We start from the raw sequence: 20,058 nt of genomic DNA on the forward strand, positions 1-20,058 counted from the left end.
AGCCATAAAATTGATGCAAATGTGAATCAATCAGTAATAGCATATTCCATATGCCCTGCAGTCTTTACAGCTATAAGTATTACAACTAATGATGCAGGAACTTAATCAAATGTTTTCAAAAATAGAGATACAGCACAGTTGGTGAACCAGCTATTCTCTAGCAAAAAGCACACTTTTGGTGCAGACCAGTGCCGCTAAAACTTAGTATTTAATATTACCACAATTAATATAGGTCTAGACATGCAGAAACAATTTAGTACATTTTATAGTGTGTATATTAGAATCATAAAAAGGACAGGAGGTGAAATAGGATTGCTTTTACTTACTGTGCATATTCTGTTAACATTTCTGAACAGCATTAACCCAATATCATAAGTTATTCACTATATAATCTGCTCCAATAGTGTGTAGCTAAAAATAGCTTTAGTGTATATTTGCAAATTCATATGATGGTGTTATTAAGTGTGTAACTGGTTCATGGACAAAAAAATCAGTAATTAGTGGCAATCAAGCAGCACATGTCCACACTTGCTCAACATTCGATTGCATATAAATAATAGCATCAAAATATATACAATCACGAAAGCATACCCTGCATAGATTTTAGCCCACTGACGTCTGTTATGGCTAACTAAAAAGCCATGAGTAGCACAGCGCAGCTCTAACATCACTGCATAATTGAATTTAACAGATGCCTTTAATGTGGGAAACTTAATTTATCCATTCATGCAATATTGCAGACATAATGCCTGGATCAAGTTGATTTCTGACGAGCTCTGTGTGGGATATGTATGATGATACAGATCCTATTACCATCACTAAGATGTATATAAAGAAAGAACGGTGTTATTGCCTTTTCACATCTGCAGATAAATCTAAATTAGTGAGAAAACATATGCACTGATTTGTATCCTATTGTATACACCAGAAAAAGCACAGTGCCAATCTGTCAGGTTGTATGGTTAAATATTTCAACTCAGCACACAGGTAGCACCCATTGCCATTCTAGGCAATAGGGCAAACTCATCTTTACAAAGTTTCTTGACCTTAAATATATTACTTAATAGTGAGTGGTGTATCTTTTCTGATTTTACAGAACATAATAAAATGGGCAGTTATATTTAGAGTATACAACTGAAATTACCCCTCCTCCACCCCCAAAACACTATTTTAAAAATAAAGAAAACAAAAAAGACATGGGCCTATAATTACCAAGTGGTGCTACCCCAAAATACATCTTTCCGGGGCAGAATACACTTATGTCCCATTCACTTGACAGGGCTGAAAACAATCTTCTGGTGTCTTATGTAATAGTATCACTTAGTGAATATTGGCCGACATGTTTTATTATATTTTGTGTTAATAGTTTAAAATAGTTTGTGAAATTTCTGGCAGAGTTTTCAGAGAACATAGAAGAGAAATTCCACTGCTCACCTATATATTTTTAGTCCTATGCATGATGAGGTAGGTGCATGGAGGTATATCATATATAGCCACGAGATCTCAAAAGATATTGAGTAAATAACCCCACTTAACTGCACTCTTAACCTAAATATGTGTGTGTATTCCTTAATTGCCTAAAACTGCACAGAAACTCCCTCTCAGAGTAGGGAACCGACGAAAAATAACAAATTGTTTAATACATCAAAATATCACACTTAATAGTTAAAATAAATGCTAAAATGTTAAAAATCCCCTATAGGTCATATATTACCTGGGCTACTGTGTTAACCAATACTGAGTCTATTACTATTCTCTGGGGGGGTGTCTCTTTTTTGCAATACCAGCTATCCAAAGATATATGTGTTGCCTCTATACATGTGTTGTGAGTTTAAGTGTTGCTTTAAACAGATACTTTAAACAGATACTATTAATGCAGTCAATTAATTTGTGTCTGTTGTTGTGAAACCAACATCATTGTATATATCTATAAGACTAGAAACAATTTGCCTGTAAAATACTTACACCGTCTGCCTATGTGTACGCAGGAGGGGAACTATAGTCTCTGACTACAATACTTTAGTAGTGAATAAATCAGAGATTGACTCTGGTTCCCACTCCCTCGCTCCCACATGGGGATTTTTAACATTTTAGCATTTATTTTAACTATTGAGTGTGATATTTTGATGTATTAAACAATTTGTTATTTTTCGTCGGTTCCCTACTCTGAGAGGGAGTTTCTGTGCAGTTTTAGGCAATTAAGGAATACACACCCATATTTAGGTTAAGAGTTTCAGTTAAGTGGGGTTCTTTACTCAATATCTTTTGAGATCTCGCGGAGAGTTTTCAAAGAAACTGACATAATAGTGGCAGATAGCCCATTAACAGGTTGGTCAAGTTATGGACAGGAGCTAAGTGACTGGCAAACACAGAAGTACTGTCACAAAACCATCAAAATGGTAACTGGCAAGCAACAGGGATTCATATTTATTATAGAGCAAACAATGGCCTTCATGAGGGATACCTGGATGAAGCTACTTTATATTGTACTTTTGAGTAACAGAGGTGACATGAACAGTGCTCTAGGTTCTTTATCCAAAATGAAAGACAGTGCAGAATATAGCAGCATATGCATATTCCAGCAGAAATTACACGGGTCAATTTAAACTACAAGTATACAAAAATGTTTACCAAGGACATTTCATTTTCTGTAAAGCACTTATAGCCTTGTTCTCCAATATAAAACCATGATCAGTCTATTCTCTTTAGAGCAAGGACAGTATATGTTAGTGTTTTATTATTGTTATGGTATATTGCTATTTTATCTTTCACACCCACTATACGATATTGTAAAATAATAATGATGTAGCCATACATCTGCTTTGTTCAACAGCACACAGCCCATTTGCAGGAGAGAAAATATATTTTATTAATTATGTATTCGTTTTATCAACAGCCAAGTCAATATCTAAACGTAAGAATGTCTACAAATGTTATAGATAGTAACATATGGCCAAAAATGGTTCCCACATAATTAAGTATGTGCAAACCATATATATTTTGTATAAATTAGTATTATCCTTTACAACAATATTTACCTATTACCCTTCACTGCACTTCCTTACCCTCTTTTGCTTGGACTTAAAACGCTCACCCCCTCCCCTATATTACTTCCTACCTCTTATGATAGGAATGTATCTTTGGTACTTTCCTTTGTTTCAGCCTTTATTACATTGTAATGTATCAGAGTTCTTCTTCTTTGATATCATTCTACATGAGACGTAAGAAATGGACTTGTGTGTTCTTGAAAGTTTCTGTGCACATACATCTCTAAAAAGCAATGTTTTTCCATTGGAAGATAGCAAATACAAATATCACTTGTTAGCACATTCACATGTCCCTGACACATCTGCAACCCTTCTTTTTACCTTTATCTCTTAGCACACAGTGCTTCCACTGCAGCCAGGGATTCTGGGAAATTACATGCAAGTGAGCACCCAGTGTCACCTTTTGGAAGATAAAACCATCTGCAATCAACTTGAGCTTCAATGGGAATTCTATAGCTGCAAGAACACTTCTCTTTTCTCATGTATTTAAATATATTTTCATAGAATAATATAAAGCACTATGCACATGGTTTATTTATTTAGAATTTGTACTAATGCACTACTCACCAAGAAACTCAGTACTTGAGCACCGGACAGGAGTTGCTGTTGTATAAATATTTATACAAATAATTATAGGTCAGTTCCTATGGCAGCAACTTTTTAAGTTGCTATTTGTTTTAATGTTTTTAGTTGCCTGGTGATAGGAATACACTGCTAACAATTGCCCTTTTGCTGCATTTACTGCAGTATTTTAGATTGCAAGATGATATGTGTTCAAAATGCAGAAGCCAAAATGATGCTGTAAACAATGACAAGCAACATATTGCCATTGTATGTAGAAATATGAGATGCTGTCAGACATGATGTTTAGTGCATTTCCATACAAACAATTGCCTTCTCAACCTCTTACATGTCTTCTAATGTTTCTGATGTCAAGCATGTGTAAGTATATACCAGTCCACCTACAATATATAATATAAGTATATGCAATATACATTTTAGTGGAAATCATTTAAACTATGTACTGTATCATTATATATACTCTCTCCGGGATCGAAACGTTGATATTTGCAAGTATATTTTTATACTAATACAATTCTTTATTTTGAACTGCTGAGTGCTGTTGCCTCTTTACCACTTCACTACTGGTATTATATGCTGTTTACTTATATGGTATCAGCACCAGCCACTGCTGTTTTGATTACAGGAGTGCAGGATATTTTCTATCCATATATCTATCTATATCTATCTATATCTATATCTAGATATATATAAATGCAAAAGACATAAAAATAAATCTACAAATACTTCACCCAACACCAGGATCGATGAAGAAGACTGAGCACTGCATGATAGTGACTGAAAAAAATTGTATTGGGACAACCAAAATATCCAACCCTGAGGAAGGTCCCACAGTGGACCGAAACGTTCGATAGTTTGGTTGTCCCAATACAATTCTTTTCTTTATCACTATCATACAGTGCTGAGTCTTCTTCATCAATTCCGGTATTGGGTGAAGTATTATATATATATATATATATATATATGTAGAGGTATCTATACCGTGTTAGCCGAGCTTAATGATCAAAAATTAATAGACGATACCGTTCTGTGGCTAATGAAATGCTTTTATTTGTGCGAGCTTTCGAGATACACTGATCTCTTCTTCCGGCGTTCTTACAATGAATAAAGCAAGCAAGGTTTAACTTAAAAACAGTGCATCTTGGAATGTTATCTGTGACTGAAAACTATCCCTCCCCCCTGTTCTGTATGCGATTTATGACTTGAGCTGGTAAATAGTCCCTGAATGTTAGTGATGTAAGAGTGTGTGTATGTATGTATGTTTGTAAATGCTAATTTATAAAGCGCCCACAGTGTATACAGCGCTTTGCAAAAGTTGTGTGTGGAGTGGGAGTGCATATCAATGGTGTGGGTAGGTGTGGAAATGTAAGAGGGTGCTGCATTACTAAAAGTGTGTGTAGATACTATGTAGTTCCTATTGGTATATAGGAATGGAATTACATAGAGTATTTGTATGTGTAAGAGACAGCTGTGTGTGCAATCATATAGCGCAGTATGTGGGCTATGCACTAAGCTCCGAGCTTTCGCGCTGGCCTGAAAAAAATTAGCACGTCCGATAAAAAATGAAGCCGGCGGCGCGATTCACTAAGGCCCTGAGCCCATTTTCTATCGGACGTGCCCAAAACTGGCTTATCGTGCGTGCAATTTATTTTCCCTCTGCTATCGCACTTAAAGTTCCCGTATGATAGCTGATAGAAAAAAAAGCCGCATGTAACATTTGCATGGAGATTCTGTATCTCCATGCAAGGCTGTTACGGGCGATCGTACACTAATTAAATACATTTTAATAATAGTGTACATGAGCAGGGGGTCTCAGGACCTGAACCGCATTGGTTTCAGGTCCGAGGACCCCCTACTTCAGGAGATATAGGCCCCGTTATGGGGTGCCGGTATCCCCTGCACTTTAAAGCTCCGCATCACGTGACTGGGACATTTAAATTCTGCAGGGGATACCGGCACCCCATAAAGGGGGCTGTATCTCCTGATGTATGGGGTCCCCGAGGCATGAAACCAATGCGGTTCAGCTCAAGAGACCGCCTGCATATCTACACTAGTATTAAAACACACATAACAATAAATAATAATTCATTACCATAGCGGCTATCAGCTATGGTAATGAAGCTGCTTTAATGTATTTTTAAAAATAGTGTGCGGGAGCAGGGGGTCCCCTGAGCTGTACCGCATTGATTTCTGCCTCAGAGACCCCCTGCTTCCTGAGTTACAGGCCCCGGTATGGGGCATCGGGTGCCAGTGTCGCCGCCATCTTTATAGCGTCCAAGACGCGACGTGGGCTCTATAAAGATGGCGGCCACACTGGCACCGATGCCCCAAACCGGAGCCTGTAACTCTGAGGCAGAAATCAATGCGGTTCAGCTCAGGGGACCCCCTGCTCCCGCACACTATTATTAAAATTTACATTAATGCAGCTTCATTACCTTAGCGGATAGCCGCCAATGCAATAAAGGGGTTAAGGCCCATTACCATGTTTATTGGGGACAATTGCCCCAAATAAACAACACCTATCCCCCCTCCCCCTAACACATACAGTACTGTAATGGGCAAAATTACTATTATCCACATATGGATAATAATGCATTTGCCCATTTTAAATACATATAAATTACAATAAATCCAGTCAATATATATGACACTTACCTTTTACAGGCACCCACGATGAAGGCCGTCTTCATCCTCATCTTCATCCTGCACATGCCCCCTCCGATGCTGCAAGACATACAAAAGAATAAAAGCATCCAATTAACCGCTACAGTCATTAAGGGGTTAACCCACCCTCACCCACCACTCCAGAGGCCAACATAGCCTCCGCCACTAACCCGCCAACCCGTGAGGCCTAACCACCCTCACCCACTACCCAGCCGGGAGGCCTACCCACATACCCTTGGGGCCAATACCCCCACCCCCACCCCCAGTACCCACAATAAAAACAGTACACAGCCCACAATAAACATCATTCTATTTATTAAATACATAACCCACCCCCTGTGCCCCCCCATAAATACATGATTTATCCTTTTACATACAGGGTTCATACCCCAGCCCCACGCGAATCCCCGGTGGGCCCGGCGGGTCACCTGACAGACCTACAGGGTACCAGCAACTTGTTTCATACAGGTTCTGGAGGCCTGTTGGTGGGTCCCGCCAAGCGCCATGGCCCCCAGGTGGTCTCCGCATGTCACCGTGGGCCACAATTGGGTCCCCACGGCAGGCCCGCAGATGTCTGGGAGCCCCGGGTCAGACCAACAGGTGTCTGAGGGGCCTTGGGTGGTTCCCACGGGGGTCTGAGGACACACGGGTGCTCACTACGGGTCCGCTGTACCCCCAAGGATGTGGGGCCACCAGTTCTTCCCCACACACTACGGGTCCACGGTGCCCCCACAGATGTGGGGCCACCGGTTCTTCCCCGCAGACTATGGGTCAGCGGTGCCCCCACAGATGTGAGGCCACCGGTTCTTCCCCGCAGGTGTCACCCGTGGACCACACAGCCTGATACCCGTGAGATACCCGAGGATACCTCAGGTGGTCTCCATAGGTCTCACGCAGAACCAAGGAACCAACCCTGAATGTAAAATAAATAAACCGGACCTATACATTCTATACATCACTCACCCCCCCCAACACATACAGTACAATAATGTGCCAAATAACTATTATCCAGATATGGATAATAGATTATTTGCCCTTTATGAAACACATAAAACATGCATCAATCAAAACATGAATTTTTGGGCCTCATGCAGAGAGCATAGAATTTTAAAAATGGCGAATTTCATAAAAAGTAGCTTTTTTGGAGAGTTTTATTCTCCATATGCAGAAAAGTGCGAATTCTGCTATGTTTAACATGGATGCGTGTGGCGAGTTTAAATTGGCGAGATGCGCGCTTCAGAAACGTGTAAAAACAAATTCGCGCCTTTTTTTTCCCCTTTACTATAGGCGGCGAGCGCCATCTTGCCATATTTTCGTGGCGCGGCAAAAATGCGAGAATCGCACCTTTTTTTGGCGCGAACAGCCGCTACTTGCCGTTCGCACCTCTCTGCATTCGGAGAGTTTTAAAAATGGCGAGATGGAGGTTCTCGCCAGCCGCGAGGCGAGTTTTAAACATAGAAATAAAAAAATGGCGCGTTTTTCGCTACTCGCCATTTTATGCCGTTTTCTGAAGGAAATTGAACAAAAAATGGCGAGTTTTGAAATAACGATGCTCTCTGCATGAGGCCCTTTAATCTTAAAATCACCACATTGCATGTTACAATAAATCCAGCATCAATTATAAATATAACCCAACAAACCAGCAGCTACACAAATGTATATGAAATGTCACACAATTGCATTGAGTGTGTACATGATGCAATTAATCTGTGCATCATGTAACACTATGCAAAATATATGTAACAATAAAATACACTATGAACAATGTCCCCTAACCACCAATGCCATCATGAAAATCAAATAGAAACTAAGCAACATCAATACAATTAGCATCAATCAATTAATCAATTTCCTCAAACAATTACAATACAATACAAATCAATTATACAATTCCCTATTCAATTCCTAAAGCCAAACCATTGCCAAAAGAATTCTAATTTAAAGTAACCACCATCATTCTAAGCTAACTACCAGAAGTAAGCCATTATAAATAACCTGTCGCTAAATACAAATTACATTATTCCCAACAATGACAAAATAAAGCAGATAAATACATTAGCCATACATGAAAACAACCTAAACATTAGCAAAACAATCAATTATTATCCCTGTATGTCTATCCATATAGATAGATAAACATAACATGCAGGGGCAATAATAGAGCATAAAATACAATGCATTTACATACAAAAATCACATAGAATACACCGCAGAAGGGCAGGATTCAGCGCAAACAGCTGATCGTATGAGCAAAGTTGGATTTTGAAAAAATTTCAAAAAAATGTCCGTTTTAGAGCGCAAAGTGCCTGTTAGCGCGGCTTAGTGAATAGCGCTCGGCAGAACTTCACGTTCTAAGTGCACTTTGAACTTTTAAAATGACTTATCACCGCTTAGTGCATAGCCCCCTATGTATAGACACAGCCTTTAGCACTCATGGGAAGAGAGTTCTCGTGTCAGTAGTGACTCATGAAATTGCAGTCTCGGTTTAGGCCACCGCTAAGTGTCCCGAACAGTTGCATTAATTTGTATTCATGCAACCACCTCTCTTTTGGTGTTCTAAGATTACTTTTGAGTATGGCTACCTTCAGATCGTTCATCTTAATGCCAGAGTCAGAGAAATATCTGCCGACAGGACTGTCTCTTGTTCCGCGTGTGATGCTCTGGTGATACAGATTCATTCTTTTGTTTGGCCCCTGTCCCGTCTCACCTATCACCTGTTGGGTGTAGTAGTAGCCCACTGGAGATTTCATGCACATGATGAGGTAAATTGCTTATCCAATCAATGGGGAAGAAAATACTCAACCTGTGGTATAATTAGTTTTGCCTACAGCGGATTGTGTGATCAGCGCTCTCTTACGATTTTGGCACAAATTCAGGGCTCCGTTTGCTATTTAAAGGTCTACTTTTTCATACACCGTCACCACTCCCCGAAGAAGTCAATCGACGAAACGCGCGTGGAGTGTGAGCTGGCAGGGGACCCCCTTTCGTTATCTATTGGACCTGACAAGTCTGCATATGCTATCTCTATAGCGGTGAAGTATCATGGACTAATTATGCTTTCTTTGCTTACTGCCTCAGGACACTAGCATGTTGATGCTTATATCATGAGAATGACTGTGCTTTCATCAGATGGACTTTAATTTGTGAATTCTATTTACTCACTGCAGCATTTTTTCACTTGTGGACATCTTTGTTATAGTGCATCATTGTCTATGCTAGACTATATTTGTTCAATCCTTGAGGTGCATCATTTGTGTCTTTACACATAATCATGTGTTTATTTGCATGTCATTCTTTGCAACATTATAGCTGTGTGTAGTAATTGTTTAGTTATAACCTACTTTCCTACAGGCTTATGTATCCTATAGGTAGTTTTTGCCATCTCTTGGTTATTACTATTGCCGTCTGTGCATCACTTTATACTACCGTCCCAGGTGGTTACTTGCAGTAGTATTACATACTTAGCCTTGCAGTACAAGCATGTCCATTGTAATTCATGGGTAGGAGTCCCCCTCCATTTTACCATTTCTTTATACAGTTTTAATGGTACATCAATAACATTTGTTCATATTTTACTTGATATACCCGTGTGCTCTTTCAGGGAATATTTCTTGTTGTTTTCATTCACTTTATCCCTGAGCACCGCTAGAACTCGTTTATGTAAGAGTTATTTCTAGCTTTTGGGTACTAGTGAATTATTCAGGGCCTTGGATGCGGTATTTTCTTGTATCTCACCTTTTAAGTGAGAATAGTAATCCCAAAGGGGTGTTACATATATATATGTAACACCCCTTTGGGTATACTATTCTCACTTAAAAGGTTAACAGGGAGTTAGAGGGTTAACCCTATTAAGGCCCCAGATAAATATTGCAAGTTTGTCAGAAGGTAAATGTTGCAAAGTGTTTAGGCAGGTCCTTGGTCACTCCTTACTTCCAGCACATGCTGGAAGGGTCATCTGATATAGGTTGACTCGGTATGAGCTAAGCCTGCCCTTATTCTGCCCAGTTACAGGGGTAGACATGGTGACCAGTGACAGCAGAAGGGCCACAAATGGTGGAGGGATGGAATTATCCTATCTTCCTTAAAGAGGATATACATAATACTCATGCCAGGGAATTCCTTGATCAGAGACCCAGAATGCAAAATCTGGAATTTGCCTACAAACAAGTTCAAGTAGCACACCTGTCAGGAGAAGTAGGGACTAGCATGGGTTTGCACAGTGTGATCGGAATATGGGACCCTTGATGAAAGGTGCACACCATACACTAAGTCCTAGCAGGTGACTAGAAAGCCTCAGATTACATGCAATTGATTCCCAATTATCCACCCAAAATGTATGGAAAGGTGAGAAGCCATGTGCCTCCCTGAGATGTTGTCTGAGCACCCAGAGAAGAAGGTGTGACTAAGAAATAAAGAAACCCTGTTTGTCTAAATAAAGTTCCTGGCACCCTTTATTTATGCCAAGAACCGTATACAACACCAGCCTGCATGGATGCCAACATCCTCGGAGAAGGTATGATAGACCATGAGCACCACCACTGTATATAAGACACCTCGATGTGATACTCTTTTTGAGCCATAAAGAGGTTTGCATACATACATACATACATACATACATACATACATACATACACACACACTTCACCTAAATCCAAGTAACTGGGGAAGAAGACAGTACATACAGGTAAGTGGTAAGTGGTTAAAAAAAAATATATGCTAATATTTAATTTGCTAAGGTGTGCTTACTGACTGTGTGTGTGTGTGTGTGTGTGTGTGTGTGTGTGTGTGTGTGTGTGTGTGTGTGTGTGTGTGTGTGTGTGTGTGTGTGTGTGTGTGTGTGTGTGTGTGTGTGTGTGTGTAACCTTACATTTGGAACCTAGAGAAATTATGTTATCAATCAACCCATTGGTACAATAAGCTTCTGAAATGTAACCAATAGACTGAGAAGGAAGACAATATACTGTACAATGGAACAACTGAAACAACAAACACATCAGATACAAATCAAATGCAAGTTGCAAAAGCTTGTTAAACAATTATTGGAACAGTTGAAACTTTTATCAACCCCAATAATCTTTATGCATTAATAGAAAATGTGAGAAGTATGCATTTTTGTGCAATGCAAATGGAAAAAATAGCTTTCGCTTATAGCTTTTACGAATTTTTCCAAAATCGGGGGGCATTTTTCTCAAAAATGGGAGGGAATTTTATAGAGAAAACAAAGACAACTCCCCTAATCTTGAACATGTATCCTGTAGCCACACACACACATATGCATAGGTGTGGTTACTAGGGAGCTCAATGCTGTTCCTGTGCCTTTGTGTATATGCTCATTTATATGTTTATGCAATTAGCTTTCATTAAGTATTAAACTCTCCCCAGTTATTTGAAAGGTTCACATTTATGAGTTGCATTGTCTTCCTTTTGCTTTGATAGTTTCAAACTCAGAACTTTTATCTTTTTGGAGGAGATGGGGTGTTGATAACATAGTTGTAAAGTATGTGGGACTTGCTTAATGCATGTATAAATAAAACATATCAACAGAATATGGATAAATGTTTTTATAATAAGGAATCTATTACAACTACTTTTGCATATATACATATCTATGAGGGAACATATAAATGTAATAAGTAGAAATTCTCTCCTTGGAGACAAATATGGATTTCCTGCTGAATCCACGTATTTGCAAATTTGATCAAGGGGACATTTAAGGGAATAAAAAGATCACAGACAGATTTGTTTATGGAGCTTTAAATGGGGGTGTGTCTGATGTAAATATTGTCTACTTAGATGAGCTGAACTTGGCAATTTAATATAACAAGTCAAATGTAAATGTAACTGTGCTAACATCATATTCTACTGTCCATTACTATTTTAACTTAAAGATATTAATTAATATAAGTCAGACCACAAAAAGCTAGCACATGTTTAATATATATTATACATTTATTGCTTAACATGTGTGGACATGCAAGCATTTAAGACCCCATAGTTCCCTTTATATTAACAGATTTTTATTAATGTGTTTATTGCATCTCCTATAACTTTTTTTATATCTCTCCTCATGAACAATCTTGGCAGCATATTAATGAAACAAATTATGATTAATTTCAGATAATTTTATTGATGATTGAATATATCCAACCCTGTTCCATAACATGTCTGAGAACACAAACAAATTACATTGGAGAGGTTTGTACCATCAAATGAAATTTTAATAGATCAATCCTAACTTCAGTGAAATAGCAATGATATATGTGAAATAATTGATGCCGAGTATGAGACTACATTTCACGGAGCACAGCTGAATTAACACTACATGAGCGAGATTTTAAAGATAAGAATTAATAGCAGCAGTTCCTTTCTCGGACACTCATCTTAATATCTCAATTGTTTTGGGGGAAGATTTACTAAGCAGTGGTTTGGAGGGTGACATTATTTGGCTTGCTGATGCAGCATTACACATGTAATTTTTCTATATTTGCCAAAGGGCCAAGTCTTATGGAAAGTCATGTAAGATATAACAAAAAAGGAGGGGGGAGAGAGTGAGGAAGTGGGGGGTCCCTGCTCAGCTCAGCATTAACGTACTGAAGGGGTGCTATGAGGGATGAATAACGATAAGCAACACGGGAGAGAAAGAATCCCATCCCACCTCCACTAATATTGAAAATAAATACATTTTATTCATTCAAAGAAAACATAACCTAATATTAAAACCTCAAAATAAGCACCTGTGTGTTTCACCAACAGTGAAAAAAGGGATTATTTTCCCACAGACAAGGGTTAATAATATATACCCTAAATCAATTCTTTGGATAAAGTCCTGTATGAATATATATCCTGCTGTGATCAGACAGAGGGGCACATGAACCCCATACTTGTAGGCTAAGAGAGTGTAAATATGAAAGTTGCTCAAAGATGCCTAATATTGCCACTAATAGCTACAGTGTAATATTCATGGTGGATGTCCGACCATGAGTAGATGCTAGAAGTAGTGCGTTATCCACTATTTCAGTGGAGATAGTACATGCAGAAGTCTCTCATGTTACCCAAAGTATTAACTTCTGCATCTCTAGGTTTGCCTGTTTTCAAAGGAATCAGGGCTTTTTCTTGCTATCTTTACCATAGAGCCAAAGTAGCACGCATATCAAAGTCCTCTCATCTATTGATCCTACGTCTCTGACTGATCCTAATGGGTTCCTCGATCGGCCACATCATATTTAAACTGGCTGGATATAATTTGGTTCAAAGAGCTATTTGCTCAGTGTTACACACATTCAAGATTAAGACCTGTGTCTTAGACAAGCTAATGATGGGCTTCTGACATCATCACCCGATGCGTGCTTCATTCCATACTCGGAACTTCTTCGGGGGTGGGCGGGTCACTGCTACCGGCAGCTATTTAACTCCAAAGTTGCCATGGTTACCAATATACAGTTTGTGCGTACAATTTGGTGCCAAGGAGCCAACCAATTGGGAGACATGTCAACAAAGAGATTGACTATCCGTGCAGTGCATACCCTGCAAAACAGAGGTATTTGACCAATCAATACTTGTGAACTAAAATGTAAATGAAACTACATGATGTTTGTTGTTGTGTGAACTTAAATTTAGACTGCGTGTGGTCTAAAAGTATTTTCCTGACCGGAAAGATCTATAAACGGGGTACCAGAATTCCTACATAACCCCATATACTATGAAGGGATTACAAATGTAGCAATATCAGTCCACCATGACATATGATTGTCTATTGGTGTTTGTATTGTGAAGTTGCTACAGTCACTCCCACTGTAACTTATTGATGTAGTCATAATGTCACTAGAGTACATTGTTGCCTATCTAGAGATACTGTCACATTAACTCACTAATGTCCTCATCTGAGGGATCCTAGTGGTTAAATATAACTCCTACTGTATGTCAAATGATTTTCTCTAGTGTGAATTAGCTATATTTTCTGTACATTGGACATTGACATATACAGATGTTTATATGCTGATGTTGACACTGGGGATACCTATATATTCTGTGATATATTTTTATTGTTACTAGAGTGACACATCATATTATTTATAAAGTGTATAGACGTTCCTCTTACAAAACATTAACAGAATTGATCCCCCATTGCATGGTTGTTTTACCCCCACTTTGGGTTCAGAGAAAAGTGGAGTAGACAAACCCTTCATTTAGGCCTTTAGGTGATAATGTCCCTAGTGTATAAATCCATTTCGCCTTCTCTCTCAATAGGGCAGTATCCAGATCACCTTTTCTCACACCCAGTGTCATGAAATCTATGCCCTGGAAAGACCGGTAAGTAACATCACTGTTATAGGCCTGATTAATGTGTCTGGCTACAGGGGTGTCTACTTTGTTTCGTAGGGTGCTGATATATTCTAGGATGCATCGTCATAATTGACACAAGGTTTTCCCAAAATATTTTATTCCACACCGACACGCAGCCTAATATATCACCCCCTCAGTTTTACAGTTGATGAAGCTCCTTATTGTATACTGCTTTGTATAATCCCAGTTGTTAAATAATTTTGTTAGGATTGATGAACTGACATGCTCTGTATGTGCCGCATCGGTATGTACCTACAGTTCCTGTACTGAGCCAGGTGGTCGGTTGTTGACTCTGATAATGGCTATTAACCAATTGATCCGATAAATTTCTTGGTCTATACGTGATGGAGGGGGTTTTATTTAATACTTTTTTTAAGTCCTCATCCTCCAGTAGAGGATGTACTGTGACTATAACATGTCTATAGCCCACCTTCCGAATGATGTCTTCCAGAAGCCTCCTCCTCTGGCATTATTTGTTGCTGTCTATCTCTTTTCATTAAACTCCAATATTAGCGACGCATAATCATCCACACATAGAATACAACTTGGCATTTTTTCGCCATGTTCATTAAGAATTATCTATACAGAGAAATCACATCTCATCTGCATGCTCTTTTCACCTCATTAGTGTGAATTAGATACAATAACTGACAGAAATCTTGCCTTGCCATGGTCGGCAAATTTAGGCTTGTGGGAGAGAGGCAGATGGAAGAAGGGGGTAAAGTCAGGGGGAGGGAGTGGGAGACAGGCAGCCAGAGAGGCAAAGAGAGAGGGTGAAAAAGATCAATAGTTTAGATAACCCCAAAGAAATAAAGCTTAATTCCACATGGTGAGACGAATGATACCTGGAAACTATGCAAATAAAAATAAAAATATACAAAAATTACACCACAATTAAAGGGTAATAATAGAAATAATACTCACATCTCTCTCTCATCTCCTCTCTTGCAAAAGTCCACATTTGCCCACCTTGGGTAGGTGAGACTTCTGACTGTGACTTTCCGGTTGACATGTATTCTGACACTTTACTCAATAGGCCTAGAATATGTAAATGTTGTGAGTTTGCCTCATTTGTGGGCACAACTTGCATATTGATTGGAATTGCACAGCTAGAAACAATGATGTCTGTTCTGCATGGTTTGGACATGCAATAACTGCTTAATGAGCCATTAGTAACGACCTCCTTTATTTTGCTGCTGTCTTTGGCAATCTCACCCTTTTTCAATTCTGTGGCCGAATTCTATTGATATGACCCACTGAAACTTTGCCTCCCTGGAACGTTAAAATGGTGCTGCCAAGGGATAAGTCCTTGTAGAGAGTCGAAACACCAACTAGCTTGAATTAAATTATACTTTTAAACCATCGATGTGAGTACAGACCTCATCCTCTTTAATTCACGGCCATTCATTCACACCACTGGCTGGGATGGTGCTGGAAATAGAAATGGACAAAGTTTGAATTTGAATGATATGGTTTCAGGAACCAAAACTTCTTATACTCCCGGTACAATTAGATCTGGGGATTTTCCATGGGCAACATGAATGCTAAGTGTAAAACAACAGGAATTAAACAGCCTATAGTTATAGACTAAACTTGGGGTTTGGTGAGCCACATGAATTAAACTTTTTAAAGAAGGAAAATATTGCAGATGAGGTCAAGATCAAGATATAGAAAGTATGAGCTGTTGGGGCAGAGCATCTATAATATTGAAAAGCAGTGAAACTGGATTCACATGTAGTGTAGTAAACTGGAACAATTTAAATTATCCGGGGCGGGGGGGGGGGGAGGGAGGAACTACTCCTGCATGTGGATCACAGAGGTAGTGGTATTTTGCTTCTAATGCTCTTTGTAAAATTAATAATTATAAACTAACAGAATGCAGAATTAAGGATAAGTATTTGTGTGCATCTCATTAAATGGTTATTGAAGAGTAATTGTTACTAGTTCGTGTCTCCTGTGAGATTAGTATGTCATAAATAGTATGATATAAATAGTATTGCATATTTTAATGAGATGTATATATTTTGTATAGATTACAATGACTGAGTCACAGAAAAATCAAACATTCCTGAACATGCCCCTCAATTCACCCTGCTATTTTGGGTTCTATCATCATAATTATGATAAAAGTTACCATCCTGCTATCATCATGTTAGCCACATGCTCAAAATATTCACTACTATTCAAGTAAATTTAGTCTCCACAGAGTTTCATAACTTTCATATTCTCAAATATTCCGTTTTTTAGAAGCAAAATTATCAGAGCTGTATATATTGTTGAAGGCTCTTTGGTATGTCCTTATACCTGAACTATATTTACATGTACTTATAATGCATCAACATTGTGTATTTTTCTGCAATGCATGGATCAACACATAATATTTTTATTTAACATAATGTGCCATTACCAACATTCAACAACATGATATGTAACAAAGGATGGGCAGTTTGGGAACCTCTGAATTTAAATGATTGTGCTCAGATCTCGAGGCACTTTCCCCATGTAGGAATGCACAAGAGGCTGAGAGACATGCATAGCTGATGAGAGGGGCAGAGTTAGACACGAAGCAGACTATACGGGGGCAGAGAAACACAGGAAAGGGGAAGAGATAAGGAGAGACAAAGGAAATGCAGGGCATGTTAACTGTTGGCTATGAAATTATATATAACTAGAATAATTATATTTAGTTAGAAGAATAGAATATCTCGAGGAAGTCTAAACCTATGTCTACCTTGAACAGCAAGTATTAATGGGAGTAAACCTTTTGAATTAATCTAGTAGGTGAATGAAGATGGAATGGAACATATTTGTCAGAAATAAGACAATCTTCATAGAAACCTTCCACTATGCCTTAGGAGGAAAGTGTTTGACCAGTGTATTCTGCCCGTGCTCAGATATGGATGTGAAAATTGAACCCTAAATTTGAAGATAATTCAGAAGCTTCAGACAAAGCAAAAAACTGTAGAGAGATAAACTCTGGTTATTACCCAAACATACAGAAAAAAAAATGGTGTTCAGAAGCAAACAAACATTTGTGACATCAGTGCAAGTGGAAAAAATAAAAATGGCAGTGGACCTGATATATCGCAAGAAGAAATTAGCCTCAGTGGACAAAAATGTACTCGACTGGATTTCAAGGGATATAAAACGACTAAGACGATGACCAAAAAAAAGTAAGAGGAGAGGATGAAATCAGGAAATTTGTTGAAACAACCAAAGTACCTGGAAAATCATTGCGATGGCCTTCATCCAGCAGTGCATTGATAAGGATTGAAGATAAGGATATTTACAGAGTCCTAAAATGTACCAGGTAATTGGTACCTGTAGAAAATGAGCAATTTATCGGGCCGGGTACCAGGTACCCGGCAGGGTAGCATACACTTACCTGCAGCTGGCGGAAGAGGGTGAGGAAGACCACTGCGGAGGGTGATGACTGCGGCGACATCGTGGGAGCAGCAGCAGACATCCTCGTGGTGGTGGCAGCAGAAGACATCCTTGTTCAGCAGGTGGGAGCAGCGGAACACCCTTCGCAGTGGTCTTCCTCACCCTCCACCGCTGGCAAGTTTTCAAGTCTTTAGCTACTCGGAAATTACCCGGCACCGGTTCTAGCTCCCTAGTGCTGGGTCCGGGTAATTTCCAGGTAGCTGAAAAAGCGCAGGGTACCAGGTAATTACCCGATACTTGACTAATATATATAATATGTGAGCAGAGAGATACCATAATCTGACCTGTCTCTTTTCTCTGTTTGTATACCAGTCAAATAGTTCCAGTTGGCTTAACACCATTAGGTTATCTGTGTGCGTATATATACAGTAGGTTGGCATAGGAATACCACCCATCTGAGCTGTCTCTACTCGCTTTTAGTATATCAATCATATCAAGTTGGGTTAATATCCTACTTGGGTTCTTGTGTTGGCATAGCATTACCACCATCTGACTTGTCTCTACTCTCACCTGGTATACCAATTAGTTTCAGTTGTATTAACAATGTTAGACTACATATGTTGGGTAGAGATGGGCGAACCAGTACAAAATCTGCTACCTGGAATTTCCCAGGCTTTCCCTTCAAACTCCGTTCCAAGGGGAAAACAACACAGGCAGATTGTTTGAGCTTCAATCCATGCGGATTGGTTAAAATCCCCCTATATGGCTCGGTTCGAAGATTTAAAATAACCCACCAGTGGGATTAACCTAAATCCATTTCTGGATTGTGTTTATTTTTAATCTGTTGTTGTAATCCAAGTATTAGGATGTATGGAACCCTCGGAGATAACGGGGACACAAAAGACAGGAGACCGAAATAGGTAAAAACTGACAGGATTTATTGTTATACTACAGTAAATAAGACTTGGGAAACCAAATGGAGTCTGCAAAGTGTGCAGAGCTACATGCAAAAGGTTATGGTAGCTAAGGGGACAAATAAAAGGCATGGGGCAAAAAGTACTAAGGGAAACATCAAAACAAAGTTAGCTGCAAGCATTGCAGTCCTTGCAAATTAGAGTCCTCTTTGGCGCTGGTACTTTCACTCGTGCTCGATGACTTGATAAAAAAATATAAAAAAGTAGAGAAACAATGTACAGTAACAACCTTAATCAAGGACAATCTCACCTCTGTGCAAAAGGTATTACTAGATACTGTTAACCAAAATGCTCCAATAGTGGTGATGAGAATAACCATATGCATACACATACAAACATCACCACCATATTATAGACCCTATAAAGCCCAGATAGGTGTTAAGGTGTAGCCCAATTAGTCTTGAAGTAACCCTTTATCACAGATTATTACATTTTAAAAACCGCTGGCAGATTAATCCGTTGTTAAAAATTACAAACGGAGTAACATAATTTTTGGAATAAAAAATGTAACATTGTTTACAGTGAGTAAATATTTTTCTGTCAACAATCAAGTAAATGCTATGCACAAATCTACATTGAGCTGGGAAACACACGACTATTAATTAAATATAGAGTACGTGTGCTAGGCAAGAAATGTGTGTCAAGCATGCCGTTTTTTGCCTAGTTTCACTGCCACACCTACAGTAGTTTAAAACCGCTATCCCCCACCATATACCCAATCTATAATACCCTGGGACTGGGAGGGAGAGTGGGAGTTAGCAACCACTCTATCACATTATGTAATTTATTTTAATAAAACATCAGGACTCTGAGCTGTATGGGTTACATAGTAAGGTTAAGGCCGCCATGGGTCTTTTTTTTTTTATCAAAACTATGCATACATAATTTTTCATGTCAATTGAACATGTTGCTGAATCAGATGCTGACTGTATTTGTTTACATACAACATTGACATTATGTGGCTGCCAAATGACGATTCTCAATTCTGTCAGAAATGTTAGGAATGGGTTTAGCACTGCCTGTCTGGCACAGCCCAGATGCCATTTAAGGAGCTGGCTTGCTAA

At 39.0% G+C, this 20,058-nt stretch overlaps 1 long non-coding RNA gene across 7 annotated transcripts in view; it reads right to left on the reverse strand.

The window, feature by feature from the left end:
* LOC142490470 (uncharacterized) overlaps positions 1–20,058 on the reverse strand; it is a 302,578-nt gene that overhangs the window by 212,677 nt on the left and 69,843 nt on the right. For all 7 annotated transcript variants that reach the window (XR_012800077.1, XR_012800073.1, XR_012800078.1 and 4 more), the window contains exon 3: positions 6,285–6,353. This is a non-coding gene — a long non-coding RNA (uncharacterized LOC142490470). The remainder of the gene's footprint in view (positions 1–6,284; positions 6,354–20,058) is intronic.

This window comes from Ascaphus truei, chromosome 1 (genome assembly GCF_040206685.1).
Source record: "Ascaphus truei isolate aAscTru1 chromosome 1, aAscTru1.hap1, whole genome shotgun sequence".
In the NCBI taxonomy this organism is placed as follows: domain Eukaryota; kingdom Metazoa; phylum Chordata; class Amphibia; order Anura; family Ascaphidae; genus Ascaphus; species Ascaphus truei.